The 23341-nt window shown below is 56.4% G+C and overlaps 1 long non-coding RNA gene across 1 annotated transcript in view; it reads right to left on the bottom strand.

The window, feature by feature from the left end:
• Nucleotides 1-20960, bottom strand: part of LOC147598449 (uncharacterized) — a 50867-nt gene extending 29907 nt beyond the window's left edge. Inside the window, exon 1 of the long non-coding RNA XR_015260554.1 lies at nt 20769-20960. This is a non-coding gene — a long non-coding RNA (uncharacterized LOC147598449). The remainder of the gene's footprint in view (nt 1-20768) is intronic.
• Between the last annotated feature and the right edge of the window lie 2381 nt (nt 20961-23341).

Here is a 23341-nt window from a genome sequence, read left to right as displayed (position 1 = left end):
GGGGCAGCGATGCCCCCATCTCCCTGAGGATCAGGCTCTGCATCCAGCTGCATCTCACAGCGCCGGAGTGCAGCCTGGCCATCTGCCCAGGAAGACTTCTGCCGTCTTCTTGGGGGTTAAACGAGAGCCCTTCGCCCCCCGCACTCTCCTTCCTTCCCTCACCAAGGGACTTCGAGCCACAGAGCAGAGCGCGGGGTCTTTGGCAGCCAGGCCACGGAACAGCTTCCAGGGTGCTGGCCCAACACCCACCGTGTTTAGTTTCCTCCTCTCATTTTTCCATAGCGTCTACTGAGCCTCCCCGGCAGAGAGCCTTTGAGCCAGCTCAAGGGGCAGCACAAGCTTCAGGAAGGAGAGAGAAAAAGGAAGCCCATACAGCCAGCAACTTCATGTCAAGGGTAGGGGCAGGGGGAGCTGGGGGGGTCACTGGAGCCCTTTACAGGTATCGAACGGCTCAGGAAAAACAGGAACCGCTGGTGGAGCTCCTGCCTGCAGCGGTGGGACGCACCGTGCCGAGCTGGGCTTTCATCCCACAGAGCTGCCGTTTACCCAGGGCGTTCATTTTCCCAGGAGCAGAGCTATATGAGCAAAGCCCCGCCACCCAGGCTCCGACACGCAATACACCTGACTACAGGCTTATCTTACAGGAGGAGTATGAGGGCTGGTCAACCTCTGAATTCTCCGCAGCTTGCAGGAGGGCCAAGGGAGCAGGGCGTCCGTGCTTCGCTCAATCTGCTGCACGGCTCCTTTCCAAACGGGAGAGGAAACCTGCCGTCAGGGGCGTCGAGGAAAGCCCCATCGCTCTAGCATCACAGGAGAGACCTCGGCAACGTAGCATAGCAACAGACTTTGACTGGAAAAAACTAAGAGCTGGGGAGAGATGGGTGGTCTCGCTAACGGTGGAGGAAGTGACAGGACATCCAGCGCCACCTTCAATTCGCTCCTCAGCCAGCAGCATCCAGCGCCACAGGAGCGGCCAAGAACGGCAGCTCCAGCCGGGGGCAAAGCCCCCCGCAGCAGATTCAGCATCACCCTGCCACCCGTCCCGAGCGCGGGGCCAGCTCAGGCACCAGCCAGGAGCAGCCAGGTCTGCGCTAGAAGCAAGTCCCAGCTCCGGGGCCAGCCCGGCTCCTTGCATCAAGCCCGCACGGAGCCCAGCCTGAGTGAGCAGAGCAGGGCCAGGCTGGGGGACCTGGCTACGTGATGGGTTTCACAGGGCACCAGCTCAGTATTTTACTGTTTACGCTCTTTTCTCTGGCCAAGTGTAAACGGTTTTTCCCCTCGACTGTGGAAAGGTGAAGCAAGGACATCTGCAGCCAAGCAGCATCCAGACTTTGAGAGCTCTGGCAGCAGCCTTCAGTTCTGCAGCGATTTTAATTTATAACTGTGCTCATGGTAACCTTGGAGAAATGCAGAAATTGGATTCCTCATCCTTAAAATTAAAGAGTACCCAGAAATCATGACAGGGGAGTTTTCTTCCTTCTGAGCTTTCCACTAGAGGACTTTCTTCCTGGTTTAAGGCAGTTGGCTTTTGCAGGCAGCCTTCAGCATTAAATCCAACACTGACATACGGCTCACCATCCCAGAGGATCCCAAAGCGCTCTGCAAGGGAAACTCCACCTCCTGGACCATGTGGACCAAGTTCAGAGCTCTTGGGATTTAAAACCCCACTTGCCTGTTCACTTAGAAGTAGTTTTGGGTCTCTAAACCTCTCCGTGCTGTCCAAGCACGAGGGTCTCTGGCACCGAGGTCTCCAAAACAGAGCCACGGGCACCCAAACCAGCGCTGCAAGGCAGCCCCCCCCGGCAATGGGACGATGCGACAGGTGAAGCAGTGGTGCCACCAGCCTGCCTCCCCAAAGCCAAGTCTCATCACCCGGCAGCACGGCAAACAAGCGATAAAGCAGAGCCCGGGGTTCGCGTGGCTGGTGGGTGACAGCTGTGGTCCATCACCGCTGGTCTCTGCGGGTGCGCTCCAGATGGGGCGGCTCGCTTTCATCCCCAGGCACCATGTTTAGCTTAAACTCTGGCAAAGACTTGAGTGTGACAATAAAAAAATCAGGACAGACTTTCAGGCTAATGAGGTCCTTGGTAAATTTTCTTCCCCAGCATTCATCCATTGGGCACAGGAAGGCAAGCTGGGCTCTTCTGGCACACACATCACATCCGCGGCACCATCCCAAGGGATTAAGGATGGCTCCGTGAGAGCCTCATCACCATTTCACAATGGAAGGATCTGGCCCATGTCCCCAGCGTACAGTTTCTGTGGGCACTGGGCAGGTGGGAGGGGGAGAGCCCAACCCATGCGCTGGCTGTGGGACCGTTTCACATCGACCTTCACCACACAGCAGAGATCCGGCTGGGAGGAACCAGCATCCACAGGGGAGCACGCGTTCACCGGACGTGGCAGCTTCCGGCCTTCCTGCTCCAACCCCAGCACACAGCTCTAGGATGTGCAGCAGAGCCCAGGACCTCCCAGCCTCACTGGCGATGAAGGTTGGGTCTCCGCTTCCTCCATCCAGAACCATGGGTTGTCTCCACTCCCAGCCCAGCGCGGGCAGGGGGACAGCAGGGACACCAGCATCTACTAAAAGCCTCAAGCTTCCACAAAAATAAAATTTAAACAGCCGCTTACAACAGGCAAGGAAAAAAAAAAACCAGAAAAAAAATGGGAAATAAAAATACAAAAAGTGGAATCTTCTTTCATGGCTAGACCTTTGCTTTGGCCAAGGCTTCTGAAGACACAGCAGCTCTGGTATTTAACTGATCAGGCCATAGCAGAAGCACATCCAACGGGCAGAGGTTGCTCCAGACACGTCCCCATCAAGCACCGGCTGAGGTGCCGGCTGCGCCCCACGGGAAGAGCCCTGCACCACAGCCAGATGTCACACAAGCGTCACCCCGCGGCCCGGTGACTTGCCCCATCCAGGCACAAGCTGCCCACGTCCTTGGTCTGCCGCGAGCAAACACTCTGTTATCTCCCCTCAGCAAACAACAGGGCCATTAAGGGACAAACTGGGACAATATTTAATTACTCTGATCGTGGGAAGGGGGCAGCCAGGGGGAGGCAGAAACTGCGGGGGAAATTCCACAACCGGAGATTAAACGGAGCTGCAGAGCAGCGCTGACAGGTTAACAGACAGGTAATATCCCAGCGGCGTTTGCTTCACCAGCCGAGCTCCCCGGCAGCCCGCAGGAAGGGTGCAGGTTGTACCCGAAACGCCAGGAGAGAGCACCCAAACCGGCACAGGAGAGCCAGACACGTCTCCTCTGGCAGGCAGGGAGCCGCGCAGGGCCAGGTCTCATCTCCCAGGAGCTGGGAGCTGACCCAGGACGGAGCAGGCTCCATTTCTGCATCATCTGATGGATCCCCACCTCAGCGGGGCCAGCCCAGAAGACCTGCCCTTCGAGGTGTGCGTTGACACCCTAAAACCTCTCCCAGCAGCCCCTCCATCCCCAGCTCCTGGGGAAGAGCAGAGCGCGGGGAGGGCACAGCGCCCAGAGCCCCCCTGCTCCTCAGGCATCACATCCAGCCTCCCACCAGCCCTCGCCGGGTCCCCCCGAGGAGTTCGGAAATCCTGGCACAGCAGGCGAGGTGCGCGGGCTGCTGAGCGCCATCCAAGCCGCGTTCGGCAGCGGGAGCTAACGAGTGATTAATAGAGGTTACAAGGCTGCATCAGACAGACAGGAATGCGTTATGAAGGGCAAGGAGCACATCAGCGAAAGGTGTTAAAGAGCCCGACAGGTTGTTTATAACCCTCTGTGAACAACCGATTAACCATTAATCCTCTGTTAGCACCGCTCTTTATGAGCGGGGGCTCCCCACAGCAGAAGAGCCCGCCAGGCCCGCGGAGAAGCAGAGGCACTTGGGCAAGAAATGCTGAACCGTGCACAAACTCATCACCCAGCGAGGCTCAAGGGTCATGTGCCATTTTTGAGGTCAGACCACAGGTAATCAGAGGGATTTAAAAAAAAAAAAAAAAAAAAAAAAAGCAAGCAAACCAAGTCACCTGGTGTTTGTCATGTAGCTCCCACTCAGGGATGGAGATGGACCATGTCCCAAGGAGGAACCCACAACAGAGTCCTGCTCTAAGGGGATTTCCTGGTGAAATCCCTTTTCACACCCCCATGATCCTGACCTTGAGCTTTCCAGCATCACCGCTCCGTGAACGGCACGCATGAGGTGAGGCAGCTCCTTCCCAGCAGCCAGTTCTAGCCCGGCCTCAGGCTGGCACGGAGACCTACACGGCCCCTCTCCACCAGCATCCTAACAAGGATGCTCTCGGCAGGCATCAACACATTCTAAGAAGAAGAAGGGGTCACTTGTCACGTGCGTTACCGAAACATCGCCCTCTGCCCTCATTCTGGGCTCCAGGGAAGCAGCACACAACCAAGCTCCCTTCTGCAAACAGGGACAGGGTTGAGGGAGCTGCTGGGCAGGACTGGTGAGAGAACCGAGGGCTTCACACGGAGCCATCTCCCAGCTACCACCCTCCAGACACTGCTCCCTGTTGTCTTGCAAATGTTCACACCTCCCAAAACCAGCCAAAGCCTCTTGGAACAAGTTTCAGGAGCTGGAGAAAGCAGGTTTTATGAGCATCCGGATAAGTCCTGGCCAAGAAAGGGAGGTCAGAAGAGAGCTCACTCTACCTGTACTGACATCACATCATACCTCTTCCAAGTGCTGGTAGGGATGCCAAAAAACATTGAAACAAAATACAGCTCTTATGCAGACAGCTCTACCCGAACGCTGGAGCAGGAGATGCCCTGGCAGGAGCACGCAACACGGCTGCGCAGCATTAGCAGCGCCGGTTTCTCATCCTCCGCTCCGCAGGCTACCATGCCCCTGCCCCTTTCGGTTTTCAACTGTATAAACTGGAGTTATTTGTCAGATATTCAGCTTCATTGCTGCCAGCAACAGCTGTTTCCTCTCACCCAGTCCCAAAAGAGTACAGAAGAAGCGGCCAAACCCTCCCACCTCCGAAAGGACAAGTTGGACCATTCCCACCCTCGGTGCCCCCAAAGCAAAGCACTTCCCAGGACCGTAGGGAAGCTATCCCCACACAGCACTGCCCGTGCCTGGATGCCTGGCTCCATGGCCAGCTATTCCCAGATCCCAGCTGGACAAAGCCCACGCTAAAAACTGATTTGGGGTTTACTTTGTGATAAAAGTTGCGTAGACAGCTCTCATGTCTTGACTCAATGGGGCAGTCTGAACACAAACCAGCTGTAAGAAATAGCCTACAGCAGTCCTGAAGGCAAAAATCTGCTCATAAAAAAGTGCAAGGGGATACAAAAATAGCACCTACAAAAAGCAGGCCTTCCGTGAGAAGAACTGAGGAGTGCAACGGCTACAGCACAGCGAGGAGCGGCTGCGCAGGCAAGGGAGGGTGCTGCCCAGAGCTCCCCCGCGCACAGAGAATGCTAGCGCTGCTGCCTTCACCTTCACACGCTGCATCCCCAGGGAGGGCAACCCGCTCTCTCTGCTCAGTAATATATTTGCCTGAACTTTGTTTGCAAACATTTGCTTATCACCCCCATCCAGCGGCATTCCCCCCCACCTCCTGCCAAGCCCTCCCACCCCATCCCAGCTCAGTCACAGGGTAAACATCAGGGGGGAAAGAAAAAAAATAAATAAATAAATAAATGGAAATAAATGGAAACTTCATTAGCTGAAAGTCAAGGCGGAAAAAGCTCTGTTCTGAAAATGTCTTAATGGATTTGCAGTTGTTGTGGTGCCTTCCTGCTCCTGAAGAGTTTGGATGTACTGGCCCATCAAAGACTCAAGTTCAACATCCTGCTCCAGCCAGAAATTTTACACATGGGCTCTTGAGTCACTGAAGTGACTTGCAAGTCCTAGTCTTCTTAACCAACAGGCTTTAGAAAATCCCAGCCCTAATCCTTCTGCGCTGTATTAGCCGCCCTTCCCCTCTGTAAAAGGGGATAATATCTTCCTGCCCCAGAGGAATATCGCCAACGCCGCTTCCGAGCCGCTCAGACGCTGCCGAGGTAAGAGCCTCGCAACAGGCTGAGTGCCGAGCTCCGTGAGGAACCGCTCCCCGAGCGCAGCTCCAGCAGTGCCCTTCCTTTGGGAAGGGGTCCCCTCCGCCCCAGAAGCTACAGCGCTCACGGAAAGAGGAAAACTCATCCAGAGATACCTGCACGTCTTGCTCAGGGTCACCGCTCTGTCCTAAACACAGCACGGGGCAAAGCCACCAGCTCAGCCACCCTAAGACCACAGCTGCAACCTCCACGGGGCTCTGGGCTTTGCCACCATCTCCCTGAGTGACTCCATCTTTCAGAGCCTCAGTTTCCCCTGCCGCAAATTGAACCGGACGCAAACGCTGCTTCACCTGCCTGCCCGGAGGTGTTACTGGCCCCAGTCCGTCAGTGATTTACAAAATGCCTGGAAACCACAGCAGGGAAAGCGTGAGAAAAGCCCGAGACACCATGGTTGTTTTTATGATTAAGAAATTCGGGCTGAGTCACAGAGTCAAAGCTGTGTGTTCCCAGAGGCAGGGAGCACGCACCAAACACTCAAATGGGTTTCTGAAAAAGGGATTTCTGTGTCCGTCCCAGAAGGGACTGAGCACCAGCACACGGCTACCGGGGACCCCGCGTCTCAAGGTTCCCCTCAGCCTGCCCTGGGTGGGAGGGGTGCTTCGGGCCCTCGCTCGCAGGGGAGGTGGGATGCTCAGGGGGTGCACGCCACATCCACGCACATCACAGCTTCACAGATGAGCGTTTCCAACCACATACCCGAAATGGGTTACTTTATCACACAGGTGCCTCCTGCAAAAGACAACGTAAAAGCTTGACTTGTCTCTGCAAAGAGCCTTGCCCACAGGGAACGCAGAGTTTTCTTTGCCCTTTAAATCACTCTTCTCCCTCCCTCCTGCCCACACCCACTCATTCAGCGATATTTATTATCGCTACCGATTTCCTAATCTCCAGCACATGATGCAAGAACAGAACTCAGAACAAAGTTACACACTAAAACCAGCCACACAGATGTGGGAAAGCTCCTCGCTGCACAATAAAGTAACCAGGAGAAGCGGGATCGATCGGGGCAGCAGCTCGTCTCCCTGGGCAGGAGCAGCGGCAGCAGGCACAGCCCAGGCTGCCTGCCTAGCAAAGAATGTCAGAGGTAAAAAATCCAAGTTGCTTTTCCCCTGGGGACCATCTCAAGTGAGTCACTGTCTCATGACAGAGCGAGTGGCCAAGGCTTTCCAAGGCAAGCTGATGGCTTCTGTCCTTTCACAGACAGGATTTTTACTGGTGACAAAGTCAAGAGGATGCTGGGGCAGACAGGGGAGGTCTCACCGTGTACGCGTGGGAGCAGCTCTGCAGCAGACTCCATCTCAGACAGCATCCCTGCACTGTGGGACACAGAGGCCGTTGCACCCTCCATCCTTTTACCGCATGTGCTACGTTTGGTCCAAATGCTGGCCTGCCATTTCCCCCAGGGAAAGGTGAATCCCCCTGCAGCTGGTCCAGCCAAAGCTCCTTCCCGAGAGCAGGGAAAAGCCTGGAAGTAAAGGAACTGCAGAAGAGCAGGTCAATAAAAGCCTTCAGAGCCTTGACACAGTTCGGCTGCAGATGCAGTGAAGCCTTCAAAGGGAAAAGCAAGCGCCAGAGTTTGGTGGCCAAGAGATGCCACCACCAGCCATGGAAAGAGCCAAGCATGGCAGACGAAGGAAAACAAAGCAGGAAGAACAGGGAGGGAAGGAAGGGGTGAGGGGGGCAGACAAGGAGGGCAAGGGATGGAAAAAAGAGGGTAGGAACTGCTCAAAGCAGGATCTACAGCCTGTTCCTGAAACTTCCCGCTTGTCTGCCAGGCACTCCTGAATACTAATCAGAGCTGAAAAAATACCAAACAATTAGGAAGGAAAGTCTCTTGGAGATGTCAGGCGGGTTTTGTTTATGAGCTAGAGGAAGTGGTAACCGCTCCTGTTTGTTCTGCTGAAGAAAAGAGAAAGCGCCAGTGTTCTAATTTCTCCGCTGAAAACCCTGGAGATTTTGCCTTAAATGGGTCAGAATGGCTGATCTGGATTCACCCTCAGCCTTTTGTTACAAGAAAATATTTTAGTCGTTTTCTCCCTCCCCTTCTGCGTGGGGAAAGAAAGGGGCAGTGGATACAAAGCAGGCATTTTTTGTTCCCAGAAAATATCGATGAAAAGAGCATTCCAGAGGACGAGGGCGCAGCACAGCTCCGGGAGCAGAGATGTCCTTGCGGAGCGGCTGGGCAGATGCACCCGGGGAAGGGCAACCACGTAAACCCAAACCCCCTCTCATCCATTAAAGGCACACGAGGGAACGCACGGGAAGCACAGAAAGTTTTCAAGCCAGTTTTTCACCTCGCAGCCGGCACACGCAAGGCTGGGAGGGAGTCCAGTGCCGTGGGGGCTGCGCGGTGGGGTGGGCACGCTCCCACCCCTGTCCTTGTCGGTGCAACCCGCCCCTCAGCCAACGCAAAGCCCCTGTGCAAACATTTCGCTTGGTTTTAAAGCGAATCTTGTCGGGAGGGCTCGAACCAGCACGTTGGCAAATTAAACCTGGTTTATAGCAGCAAGTGGAAGGCACAGGCACGCGTGGAAGGAGCGCGGTGCAGCACTGGTCCTGGCATGAGAAAAACCCAGGTCCCAGGACAGACCCATAGCTCAGCCTCAGCCAGCAGCCCAGGGGCAGAGGGGTGCGTGGAGTCCACAGCAGCCTGAGAACAAAGCTCCCCATCCCCAAGGCATCGGCTGTCGGGGCCCTTGAAGCATCTCTCCCCCCAAAGGCAGCAGCCAGGGCAAGCCAGAGGACCTCCTTCGGCAAAGTAAGAGAGAGACAGGTAAACCATGACACTTGTGGGAAAAAAAAAAATTTTCCAAAAGCTCTTGCCTTTTAGGTGCAGAACCAAAACTCATTCACCATGGAAACCCGTCTCTGGGGCTGGTAGCACTGGTGGAATTTGCAGTTGGCTCCAGCTATGGAGGAGGCAGCCTGGACAGTGAAACCTTTCAGCATGAATGGTGCCGACCAAGTAGTCTGTAACTGCTCTGAAGTGCTTTTCAAGGCAGGCAAACACACTGGTTTATCCAGCAAATAATTCACCCCACTTCCAGACGGAGCGATGTGGAAGCAGAGCCAGACAGCACTTCCCAACCCCTCTTTTCCGGGGGGAGTTGGAGAAGGGATGGTGAGGACAATAAGAAAGGGAGAGGCAGAGCAGGAGGTTTCCAACCTCCCCCTTCTTTGGGGGAAGACAGCACACTGAACCTTCCCCGTGTCAGCTGTGTGGCTCCAGGAATGCTCAGAGCGTGCTGGAGCCAGGCGGGGCCAGCAGATTCCTCCGCATCGCGCCCCCGATGCCATCACCACCCAAGCATCAGCCTCTGTCTCCCAGCATCCTCCTGCCCCTGCACACACCAGCCCCAGTACCCAGGGTGATGCCCCAGAGTTAGTGTGCGAGGTGTCCTCAAGGCCAGCACCCACGTTTCCAGGTCACACTCATGGATCAGCAGCTTTTTTAATACAGCTTAACAGTTTTCCTAAGTGTCAAGTGCTTTTGGCTAAACCCAGGTCCACAGGTGCCACATTTATAGCCCCAGCTCTGCTCCCTCCCATCCCTTATCACCTCGACATCCTGGTCTCCGCGTACTTGCTTTTGGGGATGTACCTCCACGAGCATCCCAGGAAACCAGGAACCGCTAGTCACCCCAAAAGCTCAAAGAAATGAGGCACAGAGACACAGCCCCAGAGTGGGCTATTTGGGTGCCCCCATCACGGAGGATGCTCTCATAACAGATTTAATTCGGGTCTCAAAACACCAGCGAGTGCCCCCAGCAGCAGGTCAGCCACCAACCAAGCACATCCTGGGAGCTACCACCCTACATGCTCTACTCCAGCCGGCACAGGGACATTCCCAACCCAGAGTTACCTTCCCCTGCCCACAAAAGCCACTCTCCACTTCTCTGCAGCCGCATCCCAAGAGCGGCCAGACCCTGAGCGCAGCTTTGCCACCCACGCCCTGGAGCCCACCCTTGGCAGGGACATCACCACAAATGCACGGGCTGCGCTCAGCGTTTTGGGGAGCGGGAAGGGAAGCGGATACCTCACCGCCTGCTTCGCACGGTCCAGCCCGCACTGAAGCCCCACAGCAGCAGCACCCACTCCCATCCACGGGGGTCGGATCCCTCTCCCATGCAGGCCAGTATATGGGGGGAGTGAGGGGGGGAAGGGGCAGGCAACAAAAGCCACCAGTGAAGTCAAGCACAGAGGGGGTGCCTGGGGGATGCCGAGGGATGGATGCAGGCCAGGTGGATGCAAGAGGGGACGCCACGGGGTGCTGGGTCGGGGAGGGATGCGGGGAGCCGGCGCGGAGCGATGCGGGCCGGGGATGTCGCGGAGCACCGCTGCCATCCAGCGGCCGCGGAGCCGGGGCTCCGAGCAGCACCCGCCTCATCCGGAGCCTCCGCCTCCCGGTACGCCCAGAAGTGACCATCATTCCTCCCTCCAATTTTTCCATAGCAAACACCGGTTTAATTATTTTCCCCCCCTATAACCCACTTAATTGTCTGGATGGAGCAGCCCTGCCCTGTTCAGCTTCTGCTCTCCAGGGAAGCCGGTCACTCCACAGCCTTCTCCGCACTTTTTTCCCTGAGCTTTTTTAGCTCCAAGTTTTCCCCCCCCCCCCCCCCCAGCTTTTTTTCCAGCATGTGGGGATGAGCACAGGCACAGGAGCCGCAGGTTTGTGTTGATTTTTCCTCTCCTAGTAATCCCCCACCTCCCCGACTGCCTCCTGCTTTTGAGAACAACCTAAGAGTTCAGGCTCCTTCTGACCAGCAACCTGAATTGGTTGGAGATGTCCCTGCTCCTTGCAGGGGGGGTTGGATTAGATGACCTTAAAGGTCCCTTCCAATCCAAACAGCTCTCCGCTTGCTGGCTTTTGGGAAAGCAAGCAACCGTTGGGTAGCTGAACCAGGCCAGCGCTCAGAGCTGTGAGGAGAGATGAAGAGGAAGGGGAGAACTTCTCCCACCCATCAGTCAAAGCACCCATTGAGCATCAGGAACAAGAGCACACTGGTCATACTTTCTCCCAGTCTCAGTTGTTTCCTTCTGAGCAGAGATTCACCTTGGAAATCGGCTGAAAAACACAACAAATCTGTTCTGCTGCTCCCTCACATTGGTCACACGCACAGTTTGCAAGCGCAGCGTGCTCCCTGCAGCCACCTCCTCTCCTCTCCCACCCTCTGAAACGTCTAAAAATGGCTTTTCATCCTAAACCGGCTAGGAACCCCTCAGAGCGGTACCCCCACCAGCAAGCAGCACCTCCTTCCCCATCCTCCCAGTCTGCAGCAGGTGGGGATCCCCTGCCTGACCCCCGCAGTCCGGACCAGGGAACCGCGGCTGCGAGGGGGCCCCCACTCGCGGGGTGGGGAGGGGGCAGCATTTGGGGCCGTTCCCCAGGAATGCGTGGGGCAAAATTTGGCTTTTTCCAGGCCCGGGACAGCGCTGCCCCCTCGCCGCCCCCCGCGCTGCCGGCCCTCGCCCGCCCCCTGCCGGCCCCGCCCCGCGCTCCCCACCCGCCGCGACCGGTAGGTGTCAGCGCGCACCCGGGAGCGCTCCCCGAGGTGCCGGGCCGAGGGGTTGAGCAGGGTTGATGAGTCCTTAAAGGTTTTTTTTTTATTATTATTTATTCTTTTTTTGGCGAATCGCAGGTGGTTTTGTCCGGGTCCGAAGCTTCACCGGCCACCCAGCAGCACTGGGATTCCCCGGAGCGTCCCTCGGTCCGGTTGTACTGGACACTGTACACCAGGACCTCTGGCAGGGGACATCCCCTGCTCCGTGGTTTTCCAGGGGAATCGCTCCCCCCGGGCAGTTAAAAGTGAGAAAGAGCCCCTGACAGGCCAGGACGGGACCATCTCAGCCAGCCGAGCACCACCCCCAGCAGAGCACGCCAGGCTCAGGGCAATAAGCCATGCGCCCACGCAGAGAGCATCCCTCAGAAAACAGCTACGGGTAGAACATCAAAAAAACAAAAACAAACTCCAAGTGCCATCCTGGCTCCTTAGAGAAGCTGCCAAGCGGGCCTGAGCTGCGCGGCGTCATTCACAGGGGGAATCCCTCTGACTCGCTTCGACCCAGCGCTCCAGAAGCTGCTGTGCTACCGGCAAGAGGACATGCATGAACTCATCCCTCCCCGCTGCGGCGCAGAGGACAGGAAGCCAAGAGACTCACGTTGCAAAGTGCTTGGTACGTTCAGATCCTCAACGGAAAACTACAGTCCCAAGAGATCAAGCTATAACAGACACCGAGAAGGGAGGGAAGTGAGAGCATCCCAGCTCTGTTCAGATGCTGCAAGTCTGCAGCACGGAAGGACAGAAATCACGTGAGCCTCAGCCACTTGGCCCTTCAGAATGGCATTTGCCACCTCCATCCCTGCTGGCAGAGCTCCCTGGGGAGGGTGCACACCACATCCTCCCAGATCTGCATCCAGTAAAGGGGAAGAACGGCAGCTTCCCAGCTCTTTCCAGTTTCCCTCAAACCATACTGGCCCAGTCCCCTGATCAGCTGCTGCAGAACATGTCCACAGCCACCCTGCTCCCAAACAGATGCTAGCAAAGACCTCGCATTCCTGCCAGCCTGTATCAGGCTTCTTGGACTGATCGATCACCAAACAAGGGCTGATGAGCTCTAACCAGAACCAAAAATGTACTATTAAAAATAAAAAAAAAAAGCCAAATCTCTCCCAGCAGCAGTTTTCCCTTTATTCACCACATTTCTCAGCCTTGTTCCCCCAGAGGAAAATTCATTAAAAAACCACACGTGAGAAATCTGTCTGGGCAGGGTGACCGGCAGCACCTTCCCAAGCAAAAGAATCAGTTCTGCTCCGTGCCCCAAAACCAAGCTGGACCCAGCCCAGCCCAGAGCAAAGGGCCCCAGCAGCTGCAGGCTCAGAACCTGCACAGGGAACGGGGCTTGACAGGGACCATCACCAAAACACGAGGACCACGAAAGCCAGGAGTCTCCAGCAGAGCAGTCCCAGAGGCAAGCCAAGGCAGGGCTGTCGTGTTTACCTCCAGCCAGGACAGCAGAGGGCTGGTGAGGGCAAACCCCACCTTCGCCAGCACAGGACCCACCAGCTCATTCCCCACCCAAGCACAAACCCCCACGTTTAATCCTCCTTCTCCCAGGCCATGCACCCTCACACACCCATGGCTGCTCCTGCAAAGCCCCTTAGGCACATCCCCCAGCATCACACCCCAACACTGACACAAGTCCCCTCAAAATCCAAAATAATTTTCTAGCAGTCCCCCGTCTTCCCCAGGAAAGTGGATTTCCCATTGCAAGGAGGCTTTTACCACACACCCCTCCGCAGGGAGCCTTTCGGCTCGTCCCCTGCACCCATACCCCCGAGACAAGCCACACATTGTTCCCACCCAGCCTAACAAGCAACAGGCTCGCCCCGCAGCCACCACCGATCGCTTCCGTACGTCTTAAAGCATGGAAAGCCAGCAGGGTTCCCCCTCACCACGGCAAGAAAGCCATGAACCTGCCTGGGGGCTGCCTCCCTTTAACTCCTTTGTCCATTACTCGGCAATATAACTCCAGGAAGAAACTCTTATTAGGGATTTCAGGCTCACGTGGTGCTAAAAAGTTAGTGCTTTGATTAAATCGTGGGGGGGAAGCCACTTCAGCTTTCAGAAACAAGCCTATCTCCTCTCCTGTTCCCCCTGGAGCAGCAGGGGGGGCATTTTTCCCTCAAGCAGGTAAAATACCATTTTCTAAGAAGCCAGTCTCGCAGGAAGGTTGTTGGGTTTTTTGGGTTGTTTTTGTTTTTAAAAAAAAAAAAAGGAAGAAAAGTACATATTCTCGACTCACCCAAGACCAGCAGGATTTGTCCTACACGCGTGCATGGACTGCCTCCTCCTCCAGAGCCGCGATGCTCCGAGCAGCCCAGGAAGAGGGGACTGCAGCACCGGGCTGTAACCGCTGCTTTTTCACTTCTGTCAACTGGGAGACTTTGTGTAACGAAGCCAGTTCCACCAGATCAGTAAAAAAACCACAGCACTAGCAGGATAATGCCAGAAGAAGTAATCCACCAGATTCTGAGGTAAGCAGGTGCCTGCAGCCTTCTGGCCGTGGCATTCCCAGCTCCAGACAGAAGGGAGCATCCAAAACCCACACCAGTCCATGAGAGCTTCTCACTCCAGAGAGAAACCATCTGGAGACAAATCCTCTTGGCTCAGGAGCAGCGCCTTGGTGGGAGGTGAGAAGTCCCAAGCCCTGTGCATGGTCAGACTCGTCTCCTCCATCCTAGATACGAGGACAGTCAGACAGGATTGTTGCTGACTGCATCCCCTCCTTTCAGCAACCACAAGCTACCAAATCCTGTAGAGAAACAAGCGCCAGGAACGAGGGAACAGCAGTGACCCTTGGCCACTACGGCACAGCCAGAGCAGCACCTCCTTCTCCAGGTCCGCTGTCACATCCCACCTGTGGAGCCCCAGCTGTGAAACATTCCCAAACTCAGCGGTAAGAAGCCAGGACTGTGCAGAGATGAAGGATCACAAAGCAGGTTTTTTTCTGCCACAGCTCAGCGGAGGTGCTGGCCATGCTGGTGGACACGTCCCGGGGAGCTGGCAGCACTGGCCAATTCCTCGCTTGGACGTTACTGTCCCAGTTGTTTGGTCAGTACTGGTCACGCTGGTTTCTGACACACAGGGCTACAGTTTAAATCCATCCACAGACAAGAGACAATTTTTTCTTTGCAGTGCAGCACGTCTCCCCCACGCAGCAGCGGTGACAAACACAGCAAACGCAGCCACAAAGCTCACAAAAATGCGATGATCCACACCAACAGCAGCAAGGGTGTGCGGCACGGTGACCTCCCATGGCAAGGGGCTGAATCCTCCTCTGGCAAGAGCTTCCCGATGAAATCAGCATCTGCAGCAGAGCCCAGCCACACTGAGCCCTCCCAAAGGTCCGGCCAGTCTGCTGAAGATGTGGCCGAGCACAGACCCCCACGCCGTCCCTTCCCTTTGGTGACAACCTCAGCAGAGCGCCCAGGACAGAACCAGCCTCTTCCTCCCCGCGTCCCTCTCCGAAAGCAAACCCGCAGGAACCACCGATGAGCGGTCACAGTTGTTGGCTCTGCCTCGAACGCAGCGGGCACGCAGGATGGCCAGCACTTGCCTGGAGGGGTTTTGATTTATTGCTCGCCTGGCAGCTCCGCGCGCACACCATCACGTGTGCACGCACACACAGTTTTATTAGAGATACATTGGTACGCGCACTGCCCCGCTTCGTTAGGGCGCTGCTGCTCTCCAGCACAAAGTCCGTATTTGTTTCCCCGCAGGGGTGGAAATAAAGGGGGTTTTGTATTTTCTTCCTCTTCTCTTTGCAGGCTGGAGTGAGTTTATTTGACACTCTAGCACTCTTTGTGAGCTGAGTGCCCGAGGATAAATGCTACCCTTAAGAGTTACTTGGCGTTAGACAGAGGGACCCTCTTCAGAGGAGAATGGGGGCTTGTTGGGATGGGGTGGGAGGGGGCGCGGGGAGGGGGCCTCCGAAGAGCGCCTATGCAGCCCTCATAGAGGGGTCTCTGTCCTGGGCTCACAATAGAGTGAATTCTTAAAGATACCGGGAGCTGAAAGGAAGGAAGGAACTTTCCTCCTTTTAAAAAGGATTTTCAGGAACAATTGGAGAAGCTGTAAAAAAGGGGATCATTATTTCCCAACCAGTCTGCTGGGCTGGGACGCTCCCCCCATCCCCCTCCCGAGCCCTCGGCTGGGGGGTTTGACACATACCGCCCGGACACACGCAAGAGGTGGGACAACAGCCACCAGCCAGGTTCCCTTTGCCGCAGGAGCTGCCCAGATGCTGGGGAGGGAGGAGGACACCTCCTGCTCACAAGACAGGTACCAGTTACCTGAGCCACCCTCTCCCACCCAGGACTGGCCACTCCGCTGCCTGGAGCCTGCTGCAGAGATGGGAATTGCCCAGGAAAGGTGTTTGACTGCCGTCCACTGATGGACCAGGATGCTTCCATCCCCCAGTGATCCCCTCAGAGACGTGAGCCCACGTAGAGAGACACGCAGCCTGCTCACACAGACAGAGAGAGACCTGCCAGTGAGCTCCAAACTGTGATGGAGAGTTTCCTGCAGGCACCCTCAGTCTCACCCTCAGCCAAGGCCACAGCAGCCTGGCTGGTGAGCTCCAGCTCAGCACCAACAGCCACCCACTGCTCTCCGAGCGACTGCTATCCGCTCTCGGGGATGCAGCAGTTCTGGCATCTCACACAGCAGCAGCCACAGCCCAGCTGCTGCTATTTCCCCACCCCTGAACTGAGCCCTCCTCATCACATCACCCCAGAGGTGTGTAAGGGTCTCACCAGGACATCACCCCACCAGGCTCCCTCACCTCCAGCCTCCCGAGGAGATGCTGGAACCACATGTGCAAAAATGAGGTACACAGCAGGGCTCTAGCTGGACATGAAGAAAACTGCTAGAGCCCACACACAACCCCTCCCCAGGACCTCTTCTCCATAGTCTTGGAAGTGTAGAGAAGCTCCCGGCAGCTTTAATTCCCAGAGTTTACTTCCAAGTTCACTGCAACAGCGATAGGCACTCAGCCATCCAGCTGGGTCCGACTGCCTCTTGGTGTCACTGGCACCCCAGGTCCCAGTTGCTGGCAGCAGGTTCCTGGCCTGGACAGGGGCCCGTCGGAGCACTGAGCTTATCTGTGGAGGAGAATGGCCCTGACAGAGAAACACCATGATCATTCAACCTCCAAATCCTAAAGAGACCTTCTCCGCACCTTTCTGGCACAAGCCTATGCACCAGAAATGTGTTTTACCATACCAACTTAGGAAAAAACTTCCAAAATTCAGAAGCCACTCCTCAAACATGCCAGCCTGACAGTGCAGGTTGAAGACCACCAGCAGGAGCTGAAGAGAACTTGGTGACAGCAGTGAAGGCCCCATCCACCCCAGACTGGAGAGGTGTGACCCTGAGGTCCATAGCATCCTGCCTCCGTCTGACCCAGCACAGGACACATCCGACAGTCCCATCAGAGCTTCCAAGCCAGTCCAAAGTTCCCACACAACACTGTGCACAAACCTTCTGGCCCTTGCGACCAAGTCATGCTGCTCAGGAGGGTTGCCTTAGGCTGAGCTTTACTCAGAGCAGAACCATTGCTGTTAGTTTCCTCCTTCACAGGACCGCGACAGGCTTTGCTGCAGCTGTACCAGGCAGAAGACAGCTCTGATCCCCTCCCAGAGAAAAAAGGCAATAAAAACCCAGAGGAAGAAGCTTTAAGAGCCTGGCTAGATAAAATTTGCTCCTGATATGAAACCTATTCTTGGGCTTTATTTTTTTTTTTTGCAGGAAAGCTGCACAACCACCCAGGGATCAAACACATTTATTTAAAGGCTTTGGTTTTAGCCCTCAAAAAACATCTGTGGCTTGGCAGAGCACACCAGCCAATTGTAGGAAAAACGTTCCCTTCCTAGGGTACGGGTACAGCACAACCCCGGGGCCGAGGTCTTCACACCTCGTCAGCTCCGTGCGGGGAAAGGACGAACACAGGCGGACCAGCAGCGAGAACAACCTCCCAAACCACATCCATTCCGGTTTTCCTCTTAGGTGCTGGTCCAGGAAAGCGCTGCCTGCAATTCAGACGCTGCCACAGGGAGGAAAAAAACCCAAAAATAAGAAAGAGGGAAGCCTTGAAGCTCTGAAACCAGAGCAGGACACGAAGCCACGCTGAACACGGGCTCTGTCTCCGGGGACTAATAAGGCGACGCACTAAACCCTAATCCCGCGTTAAGAGCTTTCATCAAAAAGGAATGGTATTTATTAGGGAGTTATAGGCGGTAATAAAAGTGTTTTCATGCAGTGTTTATACTAACATGGAGGACTTTATGCTAGCATTCGCCCCTTCATTTCTGTTTTAAATACATCTTTCTGATGAAATAAGCCATTCGGAACAAGGCCGCCCTTTGTCATGCGGTTATAACTTTCTGGCCGGCCTTGGTAACCGGCGAAACACTGCGCTTTTCTTGCCCTCTCTTTTGTCGCTTCGCTTTTCTGTTCAAAGTTCAAACAAACAAAAACCCCCCAGCAAGCCGCATTGTGCTCCTCGCATTATCCCCCCATTGTCCAGGGCTCCCAGAGCCAGAGCGAGGGGAGCGGGTGTGGCCCAAGACATCTGATCTCCTAAAATTTAAGGCGCTCTGATCATTTCTTACACAGAAGAACCCTCAGATAGAAGAGCTTGAGTCCAAAACAGTCTAGATCTGAGCCAGTTGCTACTCAAAAATACCCATCACCAAGGAGAAGTGATGCTACTATATCACGTATTCAAAACCAAGCACAAGGAGAATGCACACCAAAAGCCAGGCCTTGGAAGAGGCAGGTTGGAGCCCAGAGCTTCCAGATTTCACAGCTGAGCTTTGCTGCAGGCAGAAGCATTCTGTTCTGGTCCCAGCATCCCTGAATTCCTCTCTGCTCTGCGCCCTGTAACATACCAAGCCCAGCAAGTGTAGAGGAGATGGCACCTCTGTCCAGCTGAGAGGCTACTGAAACCCTCAGAATATCAGTTTAATTTCTAGCTGGTCCTCAAAGGGTTCGTGATGTCCACTGCAAGTGGCAGTGTGACCATCAGTTCTCCCAGTCTGTTGTAGGGCACCCCTCTTCCAGTCCAGGTTACTGCTCCAGCACAGCCTTTTCCAGGAGAAGCTGCCCAGGAGCGGCCCCGCTTCAGCGCTTCTGAACTGGGTCCTGACAGAGTCCTATAGATTTGGGGTGGAGACCATTGGGGTTGCATTCCGGCCCTGTGGCAGGCAGGAGGACACATCCTGGACTCCGCTGGCCCTGATTTATTGCCTCAGCAGAGGCGGCTGGGCAGGGACACGCACTCCTGGGCAGAAGTGGCTGCAGCACCAGCATCTCCGGCCACCATAACTGAATCTGCCAGAGCGCAGCACCTGAGCCCCACAGAGAAACCCACCCACGACTGCTGCCCATGGAAGCCAGCATCTCCAGGCTTCCCCACGCTCCACAGCGGGATTCTGCCGTGCAAACAGACACCAGCCCACAGCACAGCCCAGGAGAGACCACGAAGAGAACACTCCTGGCCGGGAGAGAGAGCTTGTTTCCTCCTGCCAGGGCAAGAAGTGGATTGTGTTTCTCCTCACATACGCTGTGCTGCAAAGCGCCTTCATGCCGGAGTCACGCACGCTCTTCCATCAGAGCGCTGCACATTCCCACAGCGAGCAACCCCACCACCATTCAGCAGCACCCCAAAAAAGGCTGTCACCAGCACATCAAGCTTGAGGGGTGCCAGGTCTCAGACTGGCTTTTGTCCGAGACACCTGCGCATGGAAAACAGCAGCTTTCTAAAAAGAGCAAATCCAAGCAGTTCTGGCTCTTTCTGCAGCAGAGGCTTTGAAAAAGGAGAGCACAAAAACATCACGGCACCCTTCTGCCCCACTATGTCTCCCTGTCAGGAGATTCAAACTCACCACACATGTTGTATCCCACACCTGTGGGGAGGACTGAGACAAACAAACTGGGGACACCTGGGAAGATTTTTCCACCCACTCCTAATTTTACAGGGCAATGAGAAAGCTAAATGGTCCTGAAAACATCACCTGGCTGACGGTGGAGAAGGAAAGCATCCTCACATACACTGCTCCAGCCTCCCGACTGGAATCTCCCCTTCCCTGTGCCAGGCAGACTGGGACGCAGCTCCTTCCTGAGGCCTGAGTCACCACACACCAGCCCTCTCCCCCCGCTCCCATCCCACCAGCTGTGACCGTGATTATAAAAAGATGTCTCAATTAGCAAGAGAGCCGAGCCATTCCTCCAGCCTCCAAACCCTTCAGAGGAAACACATTCCAAGCCAAAGAGCAACACCAACAATGTCCGGGCAATAAAAGCTTCTCTTGTTTATATCAAAGTAACCTCAAACATCCTTTCCCCAAACAAGCATCCCTCGCCCTCCGTACGGAGCGGCGGGCTCGCACGCCGCTGTTCTCCCACACGCGCCGGGTCCCTGGGAGCAGACAGCGCTCATTTTCATGTGTGTTATTGGTTGCAGGTCTAGACTGGTGTGGTCTTTTTGTTGCAGCAAGCAAAATAAGGGAGTCATTCATATTTTTCCAGAATTCGCACAAAAGTGCTCTTGTGTGTCACAGATACCTCGCATCACCGACCCCCATCGAGTGTTCCTCACCGCCGGGCTCACTCCAGACAGCACCGAGAGCCAGGGAGACCCCGGGTCCCCCAAGGGAGCAGGGGAAGGGGCTGCAGAGGGGCTGCACCTTGCCTATCACCTCACCCAGGGCACACGCAGCCCTTGCCAGCCTTTCCTACACCGGTTTCCCACAGGAGAAGGGGAAAAGTGTGCCGCACCCCGCCAAAAAAAAAAAAAAATACTCAAGAAAAAATAAAACCCAGACGATTTTTCTTAGACAGAAGAAGAACACTTCCCTCTCTCCGCTAGCCGGGACCGGACCGCGACCCCCGGACGAGGAGCATCCCCGGGCCAGAGCCCCTCACCCGCCGGGGGGGAGCCAGCGAGACACAAAGGCGAACGGTGCGGGGAGGGAACCGACATGGGGCGGGGGGGGGGGCACTGGGGGGACTCTGCGGGGCTCAGCTCCCCCCGCTCCGGGGCCCCTGAGACGCACCGACCCCCCACCTCGGGGGCTACACGGAGTAACGCGACCAGCAGCGGCTGGGGGGCCGATTCCCCCACCCCCTTCCCCCCGGTACCTACCTCCGGTGGGGACCGCTCCCCGAAACACTCCCGGGGCTCCGAGCCCCCCGGCGCCGGGTCCAGCATCCTCCTCATCCTCCTCCATATCCACATCCCCCTCCGAGTTAGACCCCGCTCCCACCTCCCCGCCGCCGGGAAGGTCTCCCGGTGCAGGAACCGGCCCCAGGGCTCGCAGGTGACCGGAGAGAGGACAACACCACAACAACCGAAGATGCTCCAACTACAGCAAGCAGGCCATTTCCCCCCTTATATAGCCCCGCTCCGGCGGGCGGGCGGCGCGGCTTCACGGGACTTGTAGTTCCTCCCCCTCCCCGGCCGGGAGCCGCCCCCCTCCCTCCGATCCTCCCTCCGGCCGGCCGGCCCCGGGCCGCGGGGAGGGGCCGGTCCTGGGGCGGTGGGGGAGGCCTCGGGGCGCTGGCAGGGGTTTGCTCCTCGCCTGGACCCCGCTGCTCCCCGAGGTCCCCATCCCGAGGTGGGGTGTGGGGAAAAGCCAAGGGTGGGGGGTTCGGCTTGGAAAAGCCCCGCGGTTCTCGGGACTCCGGGAGTCACATCCCCGCACAGCCGGCCCGGTGGAAACCGGCCGGGAATCCATCCCATAACCTGCTGGGTAAATGAGTAACCCCACCAAATACTGAGCACGAAGCCCGATTACTCCAATTGTCCCGTGTATTGGTTATTGTTTAGTTTAATTATTGTCCCAATTATTAATTTAACTTAATTATTAACCCATCTGTGGAATGAATGAGCAATTAACCGTGCTGCTGATTTAGGGGCTAATTTAAGGCCCATTCTTGCAAGCAAGCAAAGTCACCCGCGCGTCCTCGCGGGACGGGGCCGTGTCCCGTACAGTTCCCTGCTGCCCCGCAAACCCCACGCGCTCGGCTCAGTCCGGGACTTCGTACAGGGAAATGCCCTAAAGGGGACATGAGCCAGAAGGCAAGCGGCCACAGCAGGGCCACCGCCACGGCCAACGCCACTGCACCCGCCGCTCTCTCCGGACACAGCCCCTCTGCCAGAGCAACACTGCATTTTGGGCAGGGGAGAGGGCGGAGGGTGCAGAAGGTGCTGGCCAGGGGCGATGAGCCCGCACGCCCCTCGCCCAGCTCGCCAGCGGGCTCAGCTCCGCGTGGGTCACGTCCCACCCCGTCGGCCACACAGGGGCAGGGACCCGGATCCGGCGTCCTCCCACCTGCGCCGGGTCAGGATTTACCCTCACGCGCTCGGGAGAGCCGCCGAAGTGAAACCGCAGAATTTTTCCAGGACAAGTGAGCACGGGAGGCTGGGGGAGAAAGGGGGAGAGGGAAGGGGAAGGGAAAAAAACCCTCCTGGCAGGTTTTCAGGGCCCAAAGCTGGAGTGGAAATGCTTCCCTTCCCTTAATTGCTTCGAGACCAGATGAATTTCTTGAAGAAACCGCAACTGAAATGCTGCACAAATCACATTGTTGTACTTGTGCTGGCTGCTTTCTTAAGGAGGTAAAAGGTCATCGTTTATGGTCTATTAAAAAGAAAAAAAAATAAAGTTTTAGCGCTGTGGAGGAGGGGGTTGTGTTGCTTTTTCATACCCACGCTCTGGAAATTAAAACCTGTTTGGCGAGCACCAGAGCGAAGAGCAGAGCTGGGAAAAGGCGCCGACGCGGGGCTCTGTCGCCTGTCCCCCCTCGGCCGCCTGTCCCCCCTCGGCCGCCCCGTCCTGTGCCCATCCCTCAGCTGGCGAGGCGATGCCCGTGGGGTTGGTGGGCCCACGGGGGCTGTGTGTGCCCGCCCAGCGCTGCGCCTCCGCAAGCCCCTGCAGCTTCAGGGCCTGAGAGGGTGCAGAGCCGGCTGCCTGACGGTGCCTCGCTGTTGGGAAGCGGCAGGAAAGTCCTGATTCCAGCCTCCCAGAGCTCCGCTGCTTTTATTCCAGCGCAGAAACTTGGCTGCTCCCTTTTTTTCCCTTCTCTCGCCGGTCAGGAAAATGATGGAGCCGATTTTCCTCCAGCTGGCTGGCTCCGGCTTCCTTTTGCTTTTAGGAATTCTTCACCCGTAAGATTTTGCACCTTCCCAAATGCGGCCGGGCTTGAACCGGCACGAGGAACACGGCAGGCAGCCTGCCCCGGGCACCAGGTGGGACACCTCAGAGGCGGCTAACGAGCATGGGAAATAATTGCACCAGCGCCGAAAATGGCAGAGGCTAATTTGGTGTTTGCAGCAGGGAGGGAGGCGCTGGACGTGCCGAGGTTCGGGCACGCTGTCCCTCACCTGCCTCAGCCGGGAGCTCACCCCGAAAGCGCCTCAGACCGTGAACCCGGGAGCGGGTTGCAGATGGACAGACGGACACAGGGATGCAGAATGGGGCCAGCTGCTTGGCACCAGAGACCCGTGGTGCTGGGTGGGGTGGGAGCACTTGGCCTTGCGATGCTCCCGGGTCAGACGAGACCCACAGCTTGCTGGAGCCAACGGGAAGGGTCTCCGAGCTGGGTTTCCAAAGGGCTCCCATGGGCTGGGCACAGGCTGGAAGCACAGAGCTGGGTGGCCTGGGACTTTGGAAGGCAAATTACCATTTTTATCACTTAATTAAGAAGCTTTGCTCCCTT

The sequence above is a fragment of the Chlamydotis macqueenii genome, chromosome 18, assembly GCF_036417535.1.
Source record: "Chlamydotis macqueenii isolate bChlMac1 chromosome 18, bChlMac1.mat, whole genome shotgun sequence".
Lineage (NCBI taxonomy): Eukaryota > Metazoa > Chordata > Aves > Otidiformes > Otididae > Chlamydotis > Chlamydotis macqueenii.
Note: the sequence above shows the minus strand (reverse complement) of the source record. Positions and strands in the feature narration are given on the sequence as shown.